Source organism: Phyllostomus discolor, chromosome 2 (assembly GCF_004126475.2).
Source record: "Phyllostomus discolor isolate MPI-MPIP mPhyDis1 chromosome 2, mPhyDis1.pri.v3, whole genome shotgun sequence".
Lineage (NCBI taxonomy): Eukaryota > Metazoa > Chordata > Mammalia > Chiroptera > Phyllostomidae > Phyllostomus > Phyllostomus discolor.
In genome coordinates this window covers 189,330,396-189,349,081 of record NC_040904.2, presented here as the reverse complement: position 1 = coordinate 189,349,081, position 18,686 = coordinate 189,330,396, and the positions used below count along the sequence as shown (strand labels likewise).

At 36.8% G+C, this 18,686-nt stretch overlaps 1 protein-coding gene and 1 non-coding gene across 2 annotated transcripts in view; both read right to left on the bottom strand.

Moving 5' to 3' along the window:
• Positions 1-18,686, bottom strand: part of GRIN2B (glutamate ionotropic receptor NMDA type subunit 2B) — a 397,810-nt gene that overhangs the window by 225,933 nt on the left and 153,191 nt on the right. The window lies entirely within an intron of this gene.
• Positions 11,854-11,922, bottom strand: LOC114514256. Its single transcript, XR_003685981.1, has one exon. It is a non-coding gene; the product is annotated as a small nucleolar RNA SNORD56 (small nucleolar RNA).

Sequence of the window (18,686 nt, the reverse complement as noted above, 5' to 3'; positions counted from 1 at the left end):
TCAAGAAAAGTAAAAACCAAGCAATAAAGCTATTTAGAGAATCACCCTTTTGAATACTGAATATCAGAATTATGATATAAGGATAGAATAAGAGTCGGCAAAATGAGAACCAGATGGCAAAGCAAGCATGTGAGAATGTTTTCATTCCCAAACATTACTATGTTGCTGGGATTCTGGATATCGGGAGCTGGAAGCTGGGTGAGGACAAAAAGTTTGGTGGCAGCAATGACAACAACAGTAGCAACAAAATAAGAGTAATAAAAATAGCTAAAATTAATGAGTACCTATTATTTGCTAGTGCCTTACACATATTCTTATTTCATCCTAATAATCTTCCTGCCAAAGAGGAAACTGAAGGTCAGAAAGAATAAGGCACTTGCCAGAGGTCACATACACAACTTAGAGCTAAGCCTGCTTAACACCAAAGTGCTAATTCATTCAGTAAGGTGCACAGTAAAGGTAGTAAAGAATTTAGAATGCATTCCCTTTCTGAAGTGAGTACAGCCAAGTCAGTAAAGGTGTGTCTAATCTCACAAAACAGGTAATGACATCTTCTCGACATGTTTTCTGTTTTTTCTCAGCCTTGCTTTGGTTAAGCTACATAGAGCCTCACCTTTGGGAATACTTGAAAATTACAAGGATGACAGTGTTTATGCTTCTGTGTGAATGTGTTCTTATGCTCATCAGTTGACTCAGAGCTGAAAATGATGGAATGTGTCACCATTTCAGGATTCCCCAAAATGGTTCCTTTCAGACGAAATAAGAAACCTACCACAGATAAATAGTCATAAGGAACGAGAGAGCGGGGATACAGAGCAGGGATCAAACGTCTGAGTTTCTAGGGAACCTGAAAAGTGCTTGCCTGAAGTACAAAACTCTTTCAAAAGATGACAGCAAATGATAGCGTTCCTCTTCTGCGCACTCCTCGGTGTGCACTCACTCTCAACTGGAGGGACCATAAAAAGAGTCAGGTCGGACCTCAAATGTTACATTTAGCCATTGGGGTTGGCTGAGATAGCCGGCCAAGGAGAGAATTATTACAAGGCAAGTGCGTTCCTAATATGATGCTTATTTTATATGTTCTGGAATTTGTGACCAATTTCACCAGGGCCATTAACAGTTACAAAACAGCCACGAGGCTTAGTTTCTAAGAAAAGAACTAATGAATTTCAGTAAATAACCAGAGTCTCCCTCAAGTCACCAAATCTTTTCTCTGCCATTACAGATATTCGAAGAAGGTTAAGTTTTCAACCTCTTTTTTTTCCATGCTCAATTTTCTCTCTGTGTTGCAGCACTGTTCAACAGAACTCTTGGTGATGACAGGAATGTTCTACATCTGTGCTGTCCAATATGACAGCCACTAGCCACATGTGACTTTTGAGAACTTGAAATATGGCTCATACTACTAAGGAACTGAATTTTTTATTTTATTTCATTTTAACTAATTGAAACTGACACAGCCACATGTGGCTGGTGACTACTGTATTGGTCTCTGTGGAAATTGAGAAGGCCTGAATTCTTATTTTTCAGTTCTTCCTGTCTCTGAACATTATTTTCAATTTTTTGTTAGCTTTCTTCTCTCTGATTTTTTTAAATCTATCTTTAAATGTCAATCTTGTTTTTCTAAATCTTTTTATACTGTACATTTATCTTAGGTTAAAGCATATACACTTGCCCTTTAACAGGTCAAAACAGTAGAATATCAGAAGTCTCATGTGGTTCAGCTTTATATAATGTATCTTAGGCTTCTTTAGTGTGATTAACATGGCACAAGGCTATGCACAGCAGAACCATCTGTGTTTGAATGAATGAAAAAGGGGTGAATTAATAAACAAATGGACAAATACTGGCTGAATAAATGAGGGATAACATTAGGTGAGCAGCAAATATTTAAGCATTACTCAAGGTACTTTTCCTCAGATCAATGAGCAAATACATGGGTATTGATGTTAAACCACAAGGCCAAAAGCTCTCAAATAAAAAAACACATGACAGGAATATGTTTCAGCACTGAATGTAATATTAGGAACCATTCAGAACAGAGAATAAATATACATAAAGAGGAACTTCTGACACCAGAGGAACAAAACAAACAGTGAGTACCCAGGGACTCACAAATTCCTTGAGCAAAAAAATGATTTAAAATGAAAAGAGTGGGTTATTTACTGAAGAGGGAAATGAAGTAATTAGAAAAGGCAGATATGGGTATATGTACTAAAGAAATTTAAAGATATGTAGAAAAGATGTATTCACAATTTACTAATGTGAATTACACATTAGCCTGTGGGAATGTTTCTGTGTAATACGACAGCTGGAGAAGTTAAAAAAAAAAACAGGTTACCAGTTTTTAAAGTCAAACAAAACAAATGCTCACTGCAAACAAACTGGGCAGGTGGTGTTCATTAAAGCCCACGATGTCTATCTTTGAAGTGGAAAGGTGGGTTACAACACTCATGTATTTTATATCTCCTCTTCTAAAAATGTGCCTGTACACGTTAGCATTTTTACTTGTGCTACTTGTATTCATTGGCTTCATCTGACGTCATTCCTTGCACAATAGTCTTTCCAGTAAAAGAACACAGGCAGGTGATAATTGAAAATATAAATCAACAGCCTATGTCAGGAGACCCAACACCCATACAAATACACACACGACAGCAGTTCTCCATGCATGAAATGATGCCTCAAACCCACAGTCAGAAGTGCACATACTCGAGAGGCATTTGCAGAGTGAGTAAGAATCATCCATGGTCTTTCATCTGGTCACCATTTGTGATGATCAGCACACGTAGTCAAATCATATGAAGGAAAAAACCACCATATGTTCTTAACATATGAGCTGTCTGGCCCCTAAAGAGTCAGATGCTGCAAGCTTAGTCCTACAGAAAATGGGAAAAACTTGGTACAAGGAGCTGACACCTATACTTGACAAGGCTACACAATGAAACCCCAAAAAACTGATGCATATGGAAATGATAACTGATACACAGTAAAACTAATTTTCCTCTCTGTCCTACTGGAAAATGCACACAAAAAATTAAGGTTTAGAGTTTCTACCAGTGTCTTAGAGTAGGTTCCTATTTTTGTTTCCATATGCCCCTACCTAATAAGAGGTCAGAAAGATAGGTTACATTGAGGTCACCATGATAAAGTCACAGTTCAGATAAGACATCAGCAGGCTCTTTTGGAGCCCATGTTATATGAGGCATGGAAATTCTACTCTGGGAAGGAGTTAGCGGCAGAACCTGGTTTCCATAGCACTGCCATGGAAACAGCTCTCTGTGACTGCCTCCGTCCCTCTGAAACTGAAGCATTTCTCCCTTTTTCCCTCTCACACCCACCTCCATATCACATGGCCCCACCCCTCACAAATGATTGTGAGAGGTGTGTTGAGAAAGTAGGGCCCTAACCAGGCTTTTGCCTGCATATATTAATACACATCAATGTCCTTCAAAGAAGAGGAAAGAAAATCAGATGTTTCTTCCTCTTTTACTAGGGGTGGGGGGTGGGGAGGTGGTGGATAAAGAAGAGAAAAATAAAAATGTAAAGGCCAAAAACTCTAAACTTGAAATTGCAAAAATAAAAATCTTGCCCAGTGCTATACCAAAGAGATGAGCCTTCTAACTTCATGCATTGGATTCTTTTATCCTCTTTTGTCTGCCTGGAATGCCAGAATACAAATATGAAGAACTGAATGAACTATTAGCATGTACAAGAAGCTCTTCCCTCATCTTTATCATTGATGGTCAATTGGAGGTTTGGTTAAAAAACAATTCAGTTTCCAATCCTTGATCATGCTTTGGGAAGTAGAATAAAAGTTTGGAAATGGCCTAGAATTGGGTAGAAAATTCCAACAGAAGGAAGCATGGGTTATTTAGCAAGCTTTTATCCCCAGTGCCTCTTTCTCCAGTCCCTCCGAGGGGACAGCCAGCCAGCGGTGCACTGGTCTGGAATCTGGCTCTGCAATGTGCACTCTAGCTAAGCTGGAGCTGTGCCCACTGACCTGGAGCCAGCAAAAGGTCAGGAAGCCTGTTAGCCAACAGATGCCCGGGAACTTGACAGGGCACATCAGAAAGGCTTCCGGTGCAGCCAGGGAACTGCAGCTAGGACCCCCAGAATCCCTTTGCTGTTTTCACTTGTTTCTCTACCTGATAGAACGAACTCGGGACATTCTACCAAATGTGTAATGCACAAATGCACAAAAGCATTAGACCTGAGAAAAACCTGAAGCTACAACTGCTGGTAAAACTGTTGAGAGAGAACATAATAAAGGAGGGCTTCAAAAATGGCTCATTAGAAAAAGGTCGTCATTTTTTAGCCTCCTCAGATCACCCTGATGATGGGGAGAGAATAAGGAGAGCCCACACACAAAAGCAAAGTGGACTAAAGGAGGGGCACGAGTTCCCAGGAGCTCAGGAAGGGGTTCTTCGGGGGCAAACAACTAAAATGCTCTATGTCTTTATTTCTACAGCTGAAAACTCTCCTCTGCTTGCCTTCCTCAGTACTGCAAAATGGAAAGCAAAGCAGGATCAGTCAGACAAGGGGGAGTAAAGTAAGACAGGAGTTCTGAATTATTCATTTTTATTTTTGTATTGTAGTGGCAATTGTTACAGTTTTTTGTTTCTCCTGGATGTCGAAATTGTAATGAAGAAGACTGAATAATTCAGCATGACTCAAGAAAACATAAACGGAGTACTGTCTGAGCAGTGAATGCCTATGAGATAGATACATTTTGTTGTTATTCTTAATGTTTGCGAGGCACTGGCTTATAATTTAATTAACAACCTGTGCCGGCCCTAATGACTATGGTAATACTGTAAAGCATTTCAATGTTCTAAATATGAAAGGGACTGAATAGTCCCACTCCCTTTACTGTCACCAAAGGGCAGGAAGGAGCAAGGGGCCCAGTGGGGAAGAAATGGGGACGTGCTGGAACCAAAGGCCATTCCAGGAAGATGTCAGTCAGAGCCCGTATACGCCAGAGGCACATTTCTGGGTATTAATTTATGCCCTGGTTATTTGAGTACTTGTGCTAAGCTCCGCATGCAATTTTATTTCATACCACTGTATGCCTAGAGGCAAGGCAAAGTTTATTTTTAAAAGGGGGTGTTATTTTAGTCTAAGAGTCTAAGGTGAGTTGGGGAAACATAGAAAGTATAAATTTCTCATTATTCCTAGAGACTGAGGAGCCAACATTCCAATCCAAACCTCGTATACTTAAATCTATTTGTTGCTTATATCTGCTTTACCGAGTACAGGAGTACAACTAAAAGGTGAGGGAAGAGGGGAGAATGGAAAGTTATTTTAAGAAAAGAACATTCATTACCTAAAGCTTGCCAGGACTCAACTTTCTATCAAAGACAGAACAATCATGACAAAGCCCATCCCAGAACTATTCCAAGCCCTTCTCTGGATCTTCCCTCAGTGTTTCACACCAGAGGAGTTGTTGGCTTTTTGGTCAGACAAGTCTTCATCATGCAGGTGATGAAGAATCACTCCTATTCATCACTCTTATATTAATACAAATTGTTTAACCCTGGCTGGTGTGGCTCAGTGGATTGAGTGCCAGCCTGCAAGCCAAAGGGTCCCCAGTTCAATTCCCAGTAGGGTACACGCCTGGGTTGCAGGCCAGGTCAGAGGTGTGCGAGAGGCAACCACACATCAATGTTTCTCTCCCTCTCTTTTTCCCTCCCTATCTCTCTCACTAAAAATGAATAAATGAAATAAAAAATACAGACTGTTTAGCAGCTCTGGCTCCTTTCCAATAAGCAAGAGTAATACTCAACAGTCATTATAACCTCTAAAAAATACACTCACATATTCCCAAACATCCCTGGAGCCTGTAACAGGCTCGGCTGTGTCCCCCTACAATTGGAATGTTGAAGCCCTAATCCCAGTATTTCCAAATGCAACTCTTCAGAGATGGGGCCTTTACAGAGGTGATTAAGTTAAAATGTGGCCATTACAGTGGGCCCTAACCCAATCTGACCAGTGTCCTTATAAGAAGAGAATATGTGGACACACAGAGACACCAGAAATATGCGCAAACAGAGAAAAGACCATGTGAGGACATAGCAAGAAGGCAGCCATTTACAAAACAAGGAGAAGAAGTCTCAGAAGAAACCAAGACTGCCAACATCTTGACCTTGGACTTCTAGCCCCCAGAACTTTGATTAAAAAATTCTATTTTTTATGCCACCTAGTTGATGGTATTTATTATAGCAGTCCTAGCAAACTAATATGGGGACAATACTACCACACAGTTGGAAACAAAGCAAGGTTCTATACACCTTGAACACTCAACTCCCACCTATCTTGTTCAAAAGCCTTTACTCATCTCTGAAAGGAGATATAAATCTACAGTCCCTATCTCTGGTTCTATTTTTCTCATTAGTTTATTTTGCTCATTAGGTTCCAGCTATAAGTGAGGTCATATGATATTTGTCTTTCATTGACATGTTTATTTCGCTTAGCATAATATTTTCCAGTTCCATCCATGCTATTGCAAAAGATAGGAGTTCCTTCTTTCTTTCTGCTGCATAGTATTCCATTGTGTAAATGTACCACAGTTTTTCTACTGATGGGCACTTGGGCTATTTCCTGCACTTGGCTATTGTAAATAATGCTGCTATGAACATTGGGGTGCATACATTCTTTTGAATTGGTGTTTCAGGATTCTTAGGGTGCATTTCTAGCAGTTGAAACATGGAACAGATGGATAGCTGTTGGAGGAGGGGAGAGATGGGGAATAATGGAAGGAAGGGGAAAGGGCTAATCAAAGAACACACTGAATGACTCACGGACATGGACAACAATGGAGAGGGCATTGACTATAGGCAAGAGGGGTGGGGTGGGCAGAGGGAAGCAAAAGGAAATGAAGAAATTGGGACAACTGTAATAGAATAAATAATAAAAAATAAATAAAGCCATAGAAATAAGCCATAACAATTTACAATCCTTTACCTAAAACTCTAGGAGAAGGATATGCTTGGTAATTTAAAATTTTTCCAATTTAAAAAAGTAATAGGGTGGTACATTTATGAATGTTATCTAGCACCACCCTAGGGGTATCTAGGACAAGACCCTATAATCAAACACATAAATGTTTCTCTGACAAAACAAAAAAATACAAACACTTACAAGATTAAATTAAAACTATAATTAGCTTCACATCACTTTAGGTCAGATATGGCTGCCAAATAGTTCATATTAAGTCAGTTTTTAACAATAATTGAACTACAATGTTTGGTTTAACAGAATTTGTTGGATTTCTTAGTTACAATTAGGAGACTGTAGACTCAGTCTACTTCCCTTAATGAAATGAAATCCAGAACTTCTAGAGTTGAGAATTAAAAGGAGATTCTTCTGGTGAACAGGAGGAACCAATAAGCAACATAAACTTCCTGCCCTGAGGTTTCTCCAGCACTCCAGTGCTACAGTACTCACCGCATTGCTTTTAACCATTAAAGGTCAACTTTCTTTACTAAACTTGCAGCTTATTGTGGACAGAAGCTTTGTCTTACTTATTTCTCAAGTATTTTACACAACGGTTGACCTCCATTAGGGGGCCAGATAAATGCTGATTGGATTAATGAATAAATGAATTGGGATGAGGATGAGAACTTGGTCACTAAACACTACCAGTCCTATCTTTCAGTGATGTAAAAGGCAACCCTTCTTTTTGCCTTATTGCCATGACTTTACTATCTCTTGGCTCATTATGCAGTCTCCCTGAGATAACTGGTTTCCCTGCCCACAAAAATTCACCTTCTATACTGCCACCAAGGAGAGTTTCTGAAGTAGAAATTTAATCATTCCACTGCTCACAGGATAGGGTCAAAGTCCTTCGAATCTCACACAAGCTCTTCACAATCCAACCCCACCTGCGTTTTGTTTGTTTTTGTTTTTTTCCAATCTCCTTCAACTTCCTACCATGGCACTTTTGCCCCATTTATCCAATACTTCTCAATGTTCCTAAAACATACCCTGCTCTTTCATCTCTGTCCCTCTGCCCATGTTGTTGTTTCATTTTTCAGTAATGCTCTATTGCTTTCCACCTCTGTCCACTCCCCCAAGTCAGCTCACCACTGGAAAGACTCATAGCATGGTTCGCGGCCCAGCTCAAATATCATTTCTTCCATGGAGCTTTTCCCACTCCTCAGGAAAAGTCATTTTCTTTCTTGGAAACCAAGCAACAGAGTAAAGAAGGGAAGGCTCTGCTCATCCTTTACACACTTTATCATACACCACACACTTGGCGAAGATCAATTCTGTCCCCAAACTTGAACTTTGAAATGCATCCCTCTGCCTTTAGGAAGATGTTTGAAACGATCTGAAAGATGTATCACATGCAAAGGCTAACCTAACGATCAGTTAATTGTTATTAGTGATTAGTTAATGGCCCCTGAGCAACAGAAAGGGACTGGTGCCAGAAAAGAAAGCAGACTTCAGAAAGGATGATGCTCCATGAAAATAAGAGTAGGAAAGAGCATAAAAACAAACTTCCCTCATTCTGTCATTTGCCTGGGATCTATCCTGGCCCATGTGAAAACCAGAGACCCCTGGTCACTTAATCATTTAACAAAATTTGGCACCAGCCGCTGTGGAATGTTCTTTTGGAGGCATTTATAACTAAGATATGGCCACTATCTTCAAACAGCTTACCATCAAGTGAACTATTGAATTCATAAGAATCACAAGGCTACCATCCTATTCAGAGCCACATTTTCTCTACCAACCAAACTTAAAATGAAGAAAATGTACTTCTTGTAGTTTCTAAGACTTCTAAACATTACCTTCTTCATTATAAAGACTAAATATGAGAGACAATGAAGCAGTAAGGTGCTGCCCATTAATACTGTCAATCCTAGATATGAAATATGTCTTAATTCTAATGTATATAACACATCAAATGAAAATCAGGAAATGAGATTCAAAGCAATTTATTTTGCTCTCTCTCTTTTTCTTTCTGTATTGTATTCCTTAAAGGGCTGGCCCTAAAGCCTTATGAATTATTAACACAGGACATTCAGACGGGAATTTAGATGTTCAAAAAGAGAGGGAGAGAGCTCTCTAAACAAAAAATTATGGAACCACACTTGGAACATATTTGGTTAAAGGCAATGACACCACCCTTCTAATATATTTGATCAAAAGGAGCCAACCTAACGGATTCTGAAGGACATCTGTAAGGAGTTCCACCCATTCCATCAGACAAGCAGCAGTCAGCACTCTAAACGTATCAGGCCCTGAAGGGTCGCTGTAGGAGTTACAAGCAAGGACACAGCCCATGCACTGGTGACCTATTTGGCAAAATAAAGTTTGCTCATTAGGAAAAGTAATTAAAGTATGACAATCAGATAAAGGTCAGTGAGGTGAACAGCTAAGAAATGAAGTATGGGGTAATATTAAAAACTTTCATTTATTGAGCAGATCCGATGTGCCAGAGCATTTACACACCCCTGTTAAGTCCATTACCTTTTAGGGTCACTAGGTAGAAGTCCTCTTATCTGAAAAGATTAGGACAAACAGAACATCTCATTTACAGCTAAAATATATCAATGTGCATCCACTTGCTAATTTTTTGATACAGAGACAAAGCCTTTTCTTTGATTGCCGATTTTATGACTGGAGCTCCAATCTGTCTCACATAAATGACACCCAAAGCATATAACCTATGATTCCTAGTTTCTGTTCCTTCAAGATACTGTAAAGGTTGAGGATCGTGTCTTTTTCCTTTTGGATATCAAATTGTTCCAGCACCTTTTGTTCAAAAGCCTTTCTCCATTGAATTACCCTGGATGTTTAATAAAAATCAGCCAAACATGTAAGTATAGATGGATTTATGAAACCCATTCTGCTGCATTGATCTATATATCTATCTGTATGTCAATAGGACACTATTTTATTATTGTAGCTTTAGAGTGAGTTTTAAAATCAAGTAGTCTTGAGTCCTCCAAATTTGTTCTTTTTCAAAATTTCATTGACTATTCTTGGTCCTTTGTATTTCCATAAACTTTTTATAATAACTTGCCAATTTCTACAAAAAAAAATCCCACTAGGACTTTGATTGAGGTTTAGATGAATCTAAAGATTATGATGAAGAAAACTGAATCTTAAACTATTGACTCTTTTGATCCAGGAGCACAGTATATCTTTCCATTTACTTAGATCTTCCATTGTTCTGAACAACACTTCATGGTTTTCAGTGTAGAGGTCTTACACATATTTTATTACGTTTTCTGTAAGCATTTTATGTTTTCAATGTTACTGCAAATAGCATTTTATTTGAATTTCTTAAATTCCAAAATTTTCTCTGATAGTATATAAAAATATAATTTATCCTTTTATGTCAATTTTGAATCCTGTGACCTTGCTAAATCCATTGTCTATTCTAATGATATTATGTATATTCTTTAGATTTTTCTAGTTAGAAGACCATGTAAAACATAAAGAATGATACTTGAGTCCTGGTCAGCTTGCTCAGTTGCTTGGGGTGTCATCTCATAAACCAAAAGGTTGTGGGTTCGATCCTCAGTCAGTGTACATACGGGAGGCACCAATCAAGGTTTCTCCTTGCATCCATGTCTGTCTGTCTGTCTCTCCCTCTCTCTCAAAAATCAATAAAAACATATCGAGGGTGGAGAATTTTTTTAAATAATATTAAAGAATAATACTTTTATCTTTTCATTTTTAATTATTTGAATATGCTGCAAACCCCAGTAAATGCTTTATTTTCAATATTAGTAGAAAAGCAACTGTATTCATTTTTTGCACCATTAAGTATGATACTACCTATAGATTTGTCATAGATATATTAAGTTGAAGAAACTTCCTTCTATTCTCAGTTTGTTGAGAGTTTTTATCATGAATAAATGTTTAATTTTGTCAAAGTGTTTTCTGGCATTTATTAAAATGACCACATGTTTTTTCTTTTTTTTTCTGTCAACATGGCAAATTACAATGATTTTCAAATGTTAGAATAATATATCATCCCTGTAATAAACACCTTTTGGACATGATGTCCAAAGGTGTATTATCCTTTTACATCTTGCTATATTTCTATTTGTTTATATTTTGTTGAAGATTTTTGCTCTTATGTTCACCAGGAATATCAGTATATAGTATTCTTCTAATATTTTGTATCATTTTGGTAGCAAACTGGTTATGGGTTTTTAAGTGTTCTTTCCTCTGTATTTACTAGAGGAGTTTGTATAGAATTTTATTATTCTTTCCTCAAAGACTTGGTGAAATTCAATAATAAAGTCACTAGGTCTAGTAAAAAGAATTTTACCTAGGAAGTCTATTTCTTTAATATAGAGAGTTATTCAGGTTATCTTTTCTTGAGAGATCTTTGGTAGTTTTGTGTCTTTAAGGAATCTGTCCACTTACCTAAGTTGTCGAATTTATTGGCACAAAGTTGCTATATTTCTTTATTATACTTTTTTCTTCTTTTTTATTGTTGTTCTATTAGAGTTGTCCTAATTTCCCCCCATTACTCTCCTCTGTCCTTTATTTATCCTTTTAAATTTAAATTTTGTAGGATTTATAGTGATGTCCTTCTTTTATGCCTGATATGGGAAATTTATGTTTAATTTCTTTAATTCTTAGTCTTGCTAGAGATTTACACATTTCATTGATCTCTCTTCAAAGACCTACTTTTAGGTTTAACTGACTTTTTCTTTCATTTGTCCATTTTCTATTTCATTGATTTTCCCTCTTTATTATTTCCTGTGTTTTGTTTATTATGGATTCATATTGCTCTTGTTTTCCTAGATTCTTGTGGTAGAAGCTTACATCATTGATTATAAACCTTTCTTCTTCTCTAATATAAACATTTATTTTATTTTTTTCCCACTCAGACCCAAAGTCTCAACACTCACTAGGTGAACTGTTGACAAAAAAATGTTACCATCATTGTAGTCTAATATAAACATTTAATTCCACAAATTTCCCTTAAACACTGCATTATCTATAATGCACAAATTTTAATATGTTGTTTTTCATTTTAATTCAGTTCAAAATATTTCCTGTTTCCCTTGTGATTTCTTTTTTGACCCATCTATTATTTAGAAGCTTATTTTTTATTGTTGTTCAATTACAGTTGTAATTTTCCTCCATTACTCCCCCTTGCCCTGCTTACCCCTACCTCTGACATTCAATCCCACCCTCCCCCCCACCACCACCAGTTGTCTTTGTCCACAGGTCCTTTATACATGTTCCTTGAAGTTCATTGTTTAATTTTCAAAATTTGCTTATTTTTCCAGACACAGTTCTGTTTAATTCTAATGTGGTCACAGAACACATTTTGTAAGATCTCAATCAGTTTAAGTTTACTGAGACTTGTTTCAAGGCCCAGAATATTGCCTATCTTGGTATATGTTACATATGTACTAGAAAAGAATGTATATTCTACTGCTGTTGACTGAAGTATTCTATAATAAATTAGGTCGAGGTGGTAGATAAGTCACCTAGACCTTAACTATGTTTTGCCATACTTCTTTTATAAATGACTGAAGAGGAATGTTGAAACTTCACACCATAAATATAGTCCTATTTACTTCTCTTTTCCATCAGTGTTTGCTTCATGTATTTGGAAGTGATTAAATGTGCACACATTTAGGATTGTTACATCCCCTTGAAAAAAAAAGTGGGCCCTTTTTCATTATGTAATATCCTCTTCATACCTGGTAAGGTATTCTTTGTCCTAAAGTCTATTTTGTCTGATAAAATCCATTCAGATGTTTTTATTAGAACTTGTATAGTATATCTTGTTTCATCTTTTTACTTTTAATTTACCCACATCTTTGTATTTAAAGTGGGTTTCTTATAGATAGCATATAGTTGGGTCTTACATTTTACCCAATCTGATAATCTGTGCCTTTCAACAGAGTAGTTAGGCCTTTTACATTTAGTATTATCAACATTTTGGGATCTAAAATTACCATTTTGCTATTTATTTTCTATTTTTTATGTCTATTCTTTGTTTCTTTCTTTGTATTTTCCTTTTCTTGTATTGACTGTTTTTATAATGCTATGTTACCTCCATCATTGGCTTAACAGCTATATTCTTTGTTATTGTTTTATGGTTTCTTTAGGATTTACAATATACATTTTTGAATCATTACACTCTTTTTTCAAACCAGGTTATATCACTACACAGATGGTATAAGAAGCTCAAAGCAGTAACTTTCATCCTTCTTCTCCATTCCTAGAGTGTTGTTATCATATTTTTTATATCAACATATAAACTGTGTAAGTCATAGTTATTATTTTTACTTTAGACAATTACCTTTCAAATATATTTTAAATGTTTATGAATTCCCACATATTTACTACTTATAATGTTTTTCATTACATTGCCTAGATTCAAATTTCCATACTGATACCATTTTTCATCTGAAAAGCTTTTTTTAGTATCTCTTAAGAACAAATGTACAACTGATTAATTACCTCAGCTTGTGCTTCTGTAAAAGTCATTATTTTACCTTCATATTGAAAAGATTTTTTTTTGCTGAGTATAGGATTCTTATTTGGGGGTTTTTTACATTATTTTAAAGGCATTGATCTATTTCTCCTGGCTTGCACATTCTGATGAGAAATTTGCTGTCACTCACAGCTGTTCCTCTGAATGTAATGTGCTCTTTTCCTCTGTTTTTTTTCCTATGATTTTTCACTACTACGATTGTATCCTTCTATGATTGTATCACTACTTTTCAGCAATTTTATTATGATGTGTCTTATTGTGGTTTTCTTCTTGCTTTTTCTATTTGAGATTTACTCAAATTCTTGACTTGGAGGATTTAGAATTTGCACAAATTATATTAATCAAATAGTTTCATATAGTTGTCATCAAATGTGGACTTCTACTTTTGGTATTAATTCTCTCAATATTTTTTTCTTTGCCTCTCCCTCCTAGGCCTCAAATTACATACAAGTTGGACTGAGTGATATGATCACAGAAGTCACTGAAACTTTTTATATTTTTCTGTTGTTTTTCTCCCTGTGCTTTATTTTGAATAGTTTTTATTGCCATGCCTTCTGGTTCCTTTATATTTTATTACAATGTCTATTCTACTGTTAAGTCCATCCAGTTTATTTTTTTAATTCAAATATTAAGGATTTTTCTCTCTTTCAATTCCATTGAGTCTTTTAAATATATCTCCCTTGTTTTCTTCCTCTTTATGTTCATGACTTCCTTTACATCCTTGAACATACTTGTAATAGCTTTTAGTATCCTTTACTTATATTTTCAACATCTTTGTTATATCTGCATCTGTTTCCACTGTTTTATTGTTTTTTCCTATTTATAGGTCATATTTTCCTGTTGTATGTGTATAGTAACTTTATAAATTCTTTAAAAATGTAGAACTTTTGCTCTGGCCGGTGTGGCTCAATTGGTTAGAGCATCATCCCATAACTAAAAAAAGTTGTGGGTTAGATTCCCAGCTAGGGCACATACCTAGTTGCAGGTTAAATCCCCAGTCTGAATGGATGCGACCCCGAATCCAGACACATACAATCCCAGTCCCAGCATGCATCCCTGGTCTGGGTGCACAGGGAGGCAACAATCGATGTTTCTCTCTCACATCAATGTTTCTCTCTCTCTTCCTCTTTTCCTTCCCCCCTCTCTCTCTAAAAAAGCAAGTGAAAAAAAATGTCCTCGGGTCAGGATTAAAAAATAAAATTTTTTTTAAATGTAGGACTTTTTCTAGAAAGGAGTTTACTTAGAGGTGAGTTTGTACCTTTTTATAGCATTCTTGAATAACCTTTATTTTAGCACTAATTTAACCCCACTTCTAAGACATAGCCCTTCTGAGATTTCTACTAATATTCCATGTATTCAATGAAGTCTTTCCACTCTGGCTTAAGGAACTAGAATGGTCCCTGGCCCTGTCAGAGTTTTGAGAAGTGTTTTCTTATGGCTCCTTGATAATTCTTATTTCCTCAGAAATTGTTCTGATCCAGTCTCATGTAGTTTCACCTCAACTATATATTAACTGATATTTGGACAAAGACTTCTTGAGAAACCTTAAGCATATTTCTGGAGCTCTTTCTAATTTAGAATATTCTGTCCAACAAAAATCTAGCTCAGCTTCCAAAAAGCCTAATCACTGTTTCCTTGACTCAGTGAGTTTGCTGACCTCGGTCTGGGTTATCTCCCCCTGTGTCTCAGGCCTGGAATTATCTGCAGGTAAATAATCTAAGATAACTTTTTTTCCCTTTTCTCAGAAATAACAGTTCTGTGCTGTTTGTTTTCCAATGTCTAACATTAGCTGCTTCCTTTTTCCCCTTATAATTTTCTAGTTATTTATGGCAGGAAGGTAATTCCAGATTGCTTTACTACCTGATGACTGAAAGTAAAAGTCTCATACTTTTTATTTTTAATATTAAATCAGTTCATATTGTCCCTGTTTAATTTTCAATGGCTTCATAATACATGTGGAATTAAATCTAAAGTCTTTACCATGTTCTATAAGGAAATACATAATCTGATGCCTTTTTTCTGACCTCAACTCCTACCAATTATCTTTTGCTTACTATGTTCCAGCCGCATTTGCCTTCTTTCTTCTTTATAATTGCACCTCAAGGCTATAATTTCAGGGATCATGTCTATAGTTTGTTACAATTCCACCTCAGAACCCCTTTCCTTGCTGTTAACTCTTCTAGGGTGCACCTACCACAGATCTTCACACAGGTGGCCTCTTGTCATTTAATCTCAGTTCAAACTTTATCTCCTCAGTAATACCTTCACTGATACCAATTCCATTTTATTTTCTTTATAGAACTTATCACTATCTGAAATTATTGTATTTATTGGTGTTTACTATATGACCATCCCAATATTTGGACATGTAAACTTAGACCTAAGACTTGTCTATTCATCCCTGAATGTCCACCACCTATAAGAAAGAGTGCCTATATGTAGGAGGTACTCAGTAAGTATTTGGTGAATTAATATTGTTCATTTTTAATTAGAATTTAGAACACAGAGAAAGGCTTGCAGTCTAGAATGAAAAGAGTGAGAAAATTAAGCCCTTTTCTCTCCAATTATTCTTTTAATACTTCCATTCTTGCTTTATTATCTGCAATCTTGGCGTACAGAAAATTTTGAGATATAATGATGATTCAGATTTTACTAAGTCTTGGTTAAATATTTGAGATTTATCTTTATACAAATTAAAATTGGAATCCACTGTGATGATGTCAGTCTCTAAGAGGCAGAGGGGGAAAGCAAAAGAACACCAGCCCTGAGAAGTCAAGTCCACCTGTTCAGATTTCAGAAATCTTTCTCTTTGTTTCTCAGATGAGGATACCCCTAAGTTCAGTGGAAAGGATAGGAAGGTCACCTTTACAGAAGCAGCTGTTTCATGCTAATACTACAGAGTCCCTATGACATAGCTCTCCATCTTGAAGAAAGGAGCCACCTCAAATATAGTATCCTTTCCTTCCTCTTCCCAATAAACTGTGAGAAGATAAAGGAGTGAGAAAGTGGTGTTGTGTGCAGTGGGTGAGGGGGTGAGGTGGGGGATGAGACAAGACTGTGTGTGACAGTCCTAATTCAGTCTGCAAAGCACCTGAGGCCCACTATCTGGCAGACAGAGATGGTGAATTGTCACTGTGTCATCAAAACATGTTTGAGGTCTGTCAACAAGCCAGAGTCCTTTTAAACTCCCACATACAAGACATCTGACAAAAGGAGAGAGCCTTGTTAAAGGGAAGTATCTAAGGTAAGAGATTGTAACTCAGGGAGAGGCTCAAAACCAAAGCAGGACAAAATAAGTAAATTCATTCTTATGCCTTGTGTTATGCCAAATTATATTTTTGAGCCCTGGATTATAACTCATTAACACTACTGGTACGGAAAAAATTAAAATAAGTAAGGTTAACTTACTCATGCTTTTATCTTAAGCAAGAAATTTGTTTTGTTTTGTTCTGTTTTTTGACATAGAGCTTCTGGCTTTGTGATGCTATGAAACACCCAAAGATATAATTTCTTCCATTTCTTAATGAAAATGTGAATTGAAGAGAAACTACAGAGAACATAATCAGAGGGGAAAAAACAAAGGCTCTAAACTTCTCTGGAGCAAATGCAAGCATTAGGTCATTCTCACAACACTTTATCAAAGGAAGAAGGAAAAAATTTTAATATATATGTGACATAGTATATGTTACATGTAATGTATAATACATATTTATTATACATGATATACACTACATATATCAAACATTACAAATAGATTATATATTATATCCCCTCCCCCCTAAGAAACTAAGAAACTAAGATTCAGGACAGTATAAATCCTACAGATTGAAAGCCTCTTTCCTATTAAGGCAGGCTTAAATGAATGTCCCTCCTAAAAAATCTTTTTTTTTTTTTTTTGGCAAGAAGAAGACAAATGAGGCCTAGCAGGGAAGTCCTAATGCATATAATATTGTGGTCATCACCACCTTTCCACCTATCCATCACAGCTGTACAGTGAAAAATACACATAAGTAAGTTGATTTTCTGGTTCCCTATCAAACCAGTGCAAGTAAACTCTAAATAGTCTCAAATGACAATGTCTGAGGTGGGAGAATTCTGTGTTTACTAATTGCTGGCGATGCTGTTCTCTACATCAGGAGCCAATACCTCTTCTGGTCGCTGGACATGCCAGTTCAGGTCCAATAGATATGAAAGCACAGAAGAGGTGAGGAAAGCCAAGGACAGGGAGAGCTGAAACTAGCCTTGTGCTGAAGCAGAGCAACACTCAACAGACACTGAAAGGGACTGAAATTGAGGAGGAGAAAGCTAGCAAACTGGGGACAGGCAAGGAGGGGAGAAAGAGCTTCATGCTGGGGAACCTGCTGGCTCCCTCCTGCCCCTCCCCGCACACAATCCCCTCTAGGCCCAGTCCCCAGACCAGTATGATACAAACCCCTGCCTCTGCCCAAGGCCCGGAAGGCCAGGATGTTTCCTTGGTTAAATATTTTCAGTCTTTTTTTCTTACTCAACCTTATAAAGATTGTATGCTGACATATCCAGAAACAAAAAGTAATCTGACTGGGCTTAAGAGAAGCAAGTCAGCAGGCCCAAAATAAATTCAATAAGCAACACTCTGCTTTTCATTAGATTTTTATATGGTTTTCAGGGGAATTTTGCCATTTGTAGGAGAAGGCTTTCAAGCATCGGTTCCAAAATACATCTTTTTATATAGAGAGATGGGGTATTTTTCTGATGGGGAGACATGTTTTTGTTAGTTTACTTTTACTTATTTGGCCAGTAGAAGCAGAGGAACAAACTTAAAGAGAGATATTACTTGTAAATGGAAGTCAAGTCCATGAAAATTTAGCGATTTTCCTAAGGGCTTTCTTTTTTATAAATATTTATCCTTGTAAGAGTATTAGAATATCTAGTAATTATGGAAAATTGGGGAATTGTAAAGAACACTTAAAATATCTGTACTACCTTCATTCAGACACAATAACTGACTTCTCTGGTGTCTGTAAGATCAACCTTCTTCAAATGCTCATATGCTCACAGTGTATTCATTTTTCCAAACATACATCACACTGGATATCGTCTCCCAGAGCGTGTGCCCCGCCACAGCCACTGCTGGGTGAAACCTTCAGAGTGCACACCCCATCTCTCTGGGATATAACCTTCCACATCAGGGTGTAGGGTCCCTCTACCTTATTTATGCAGT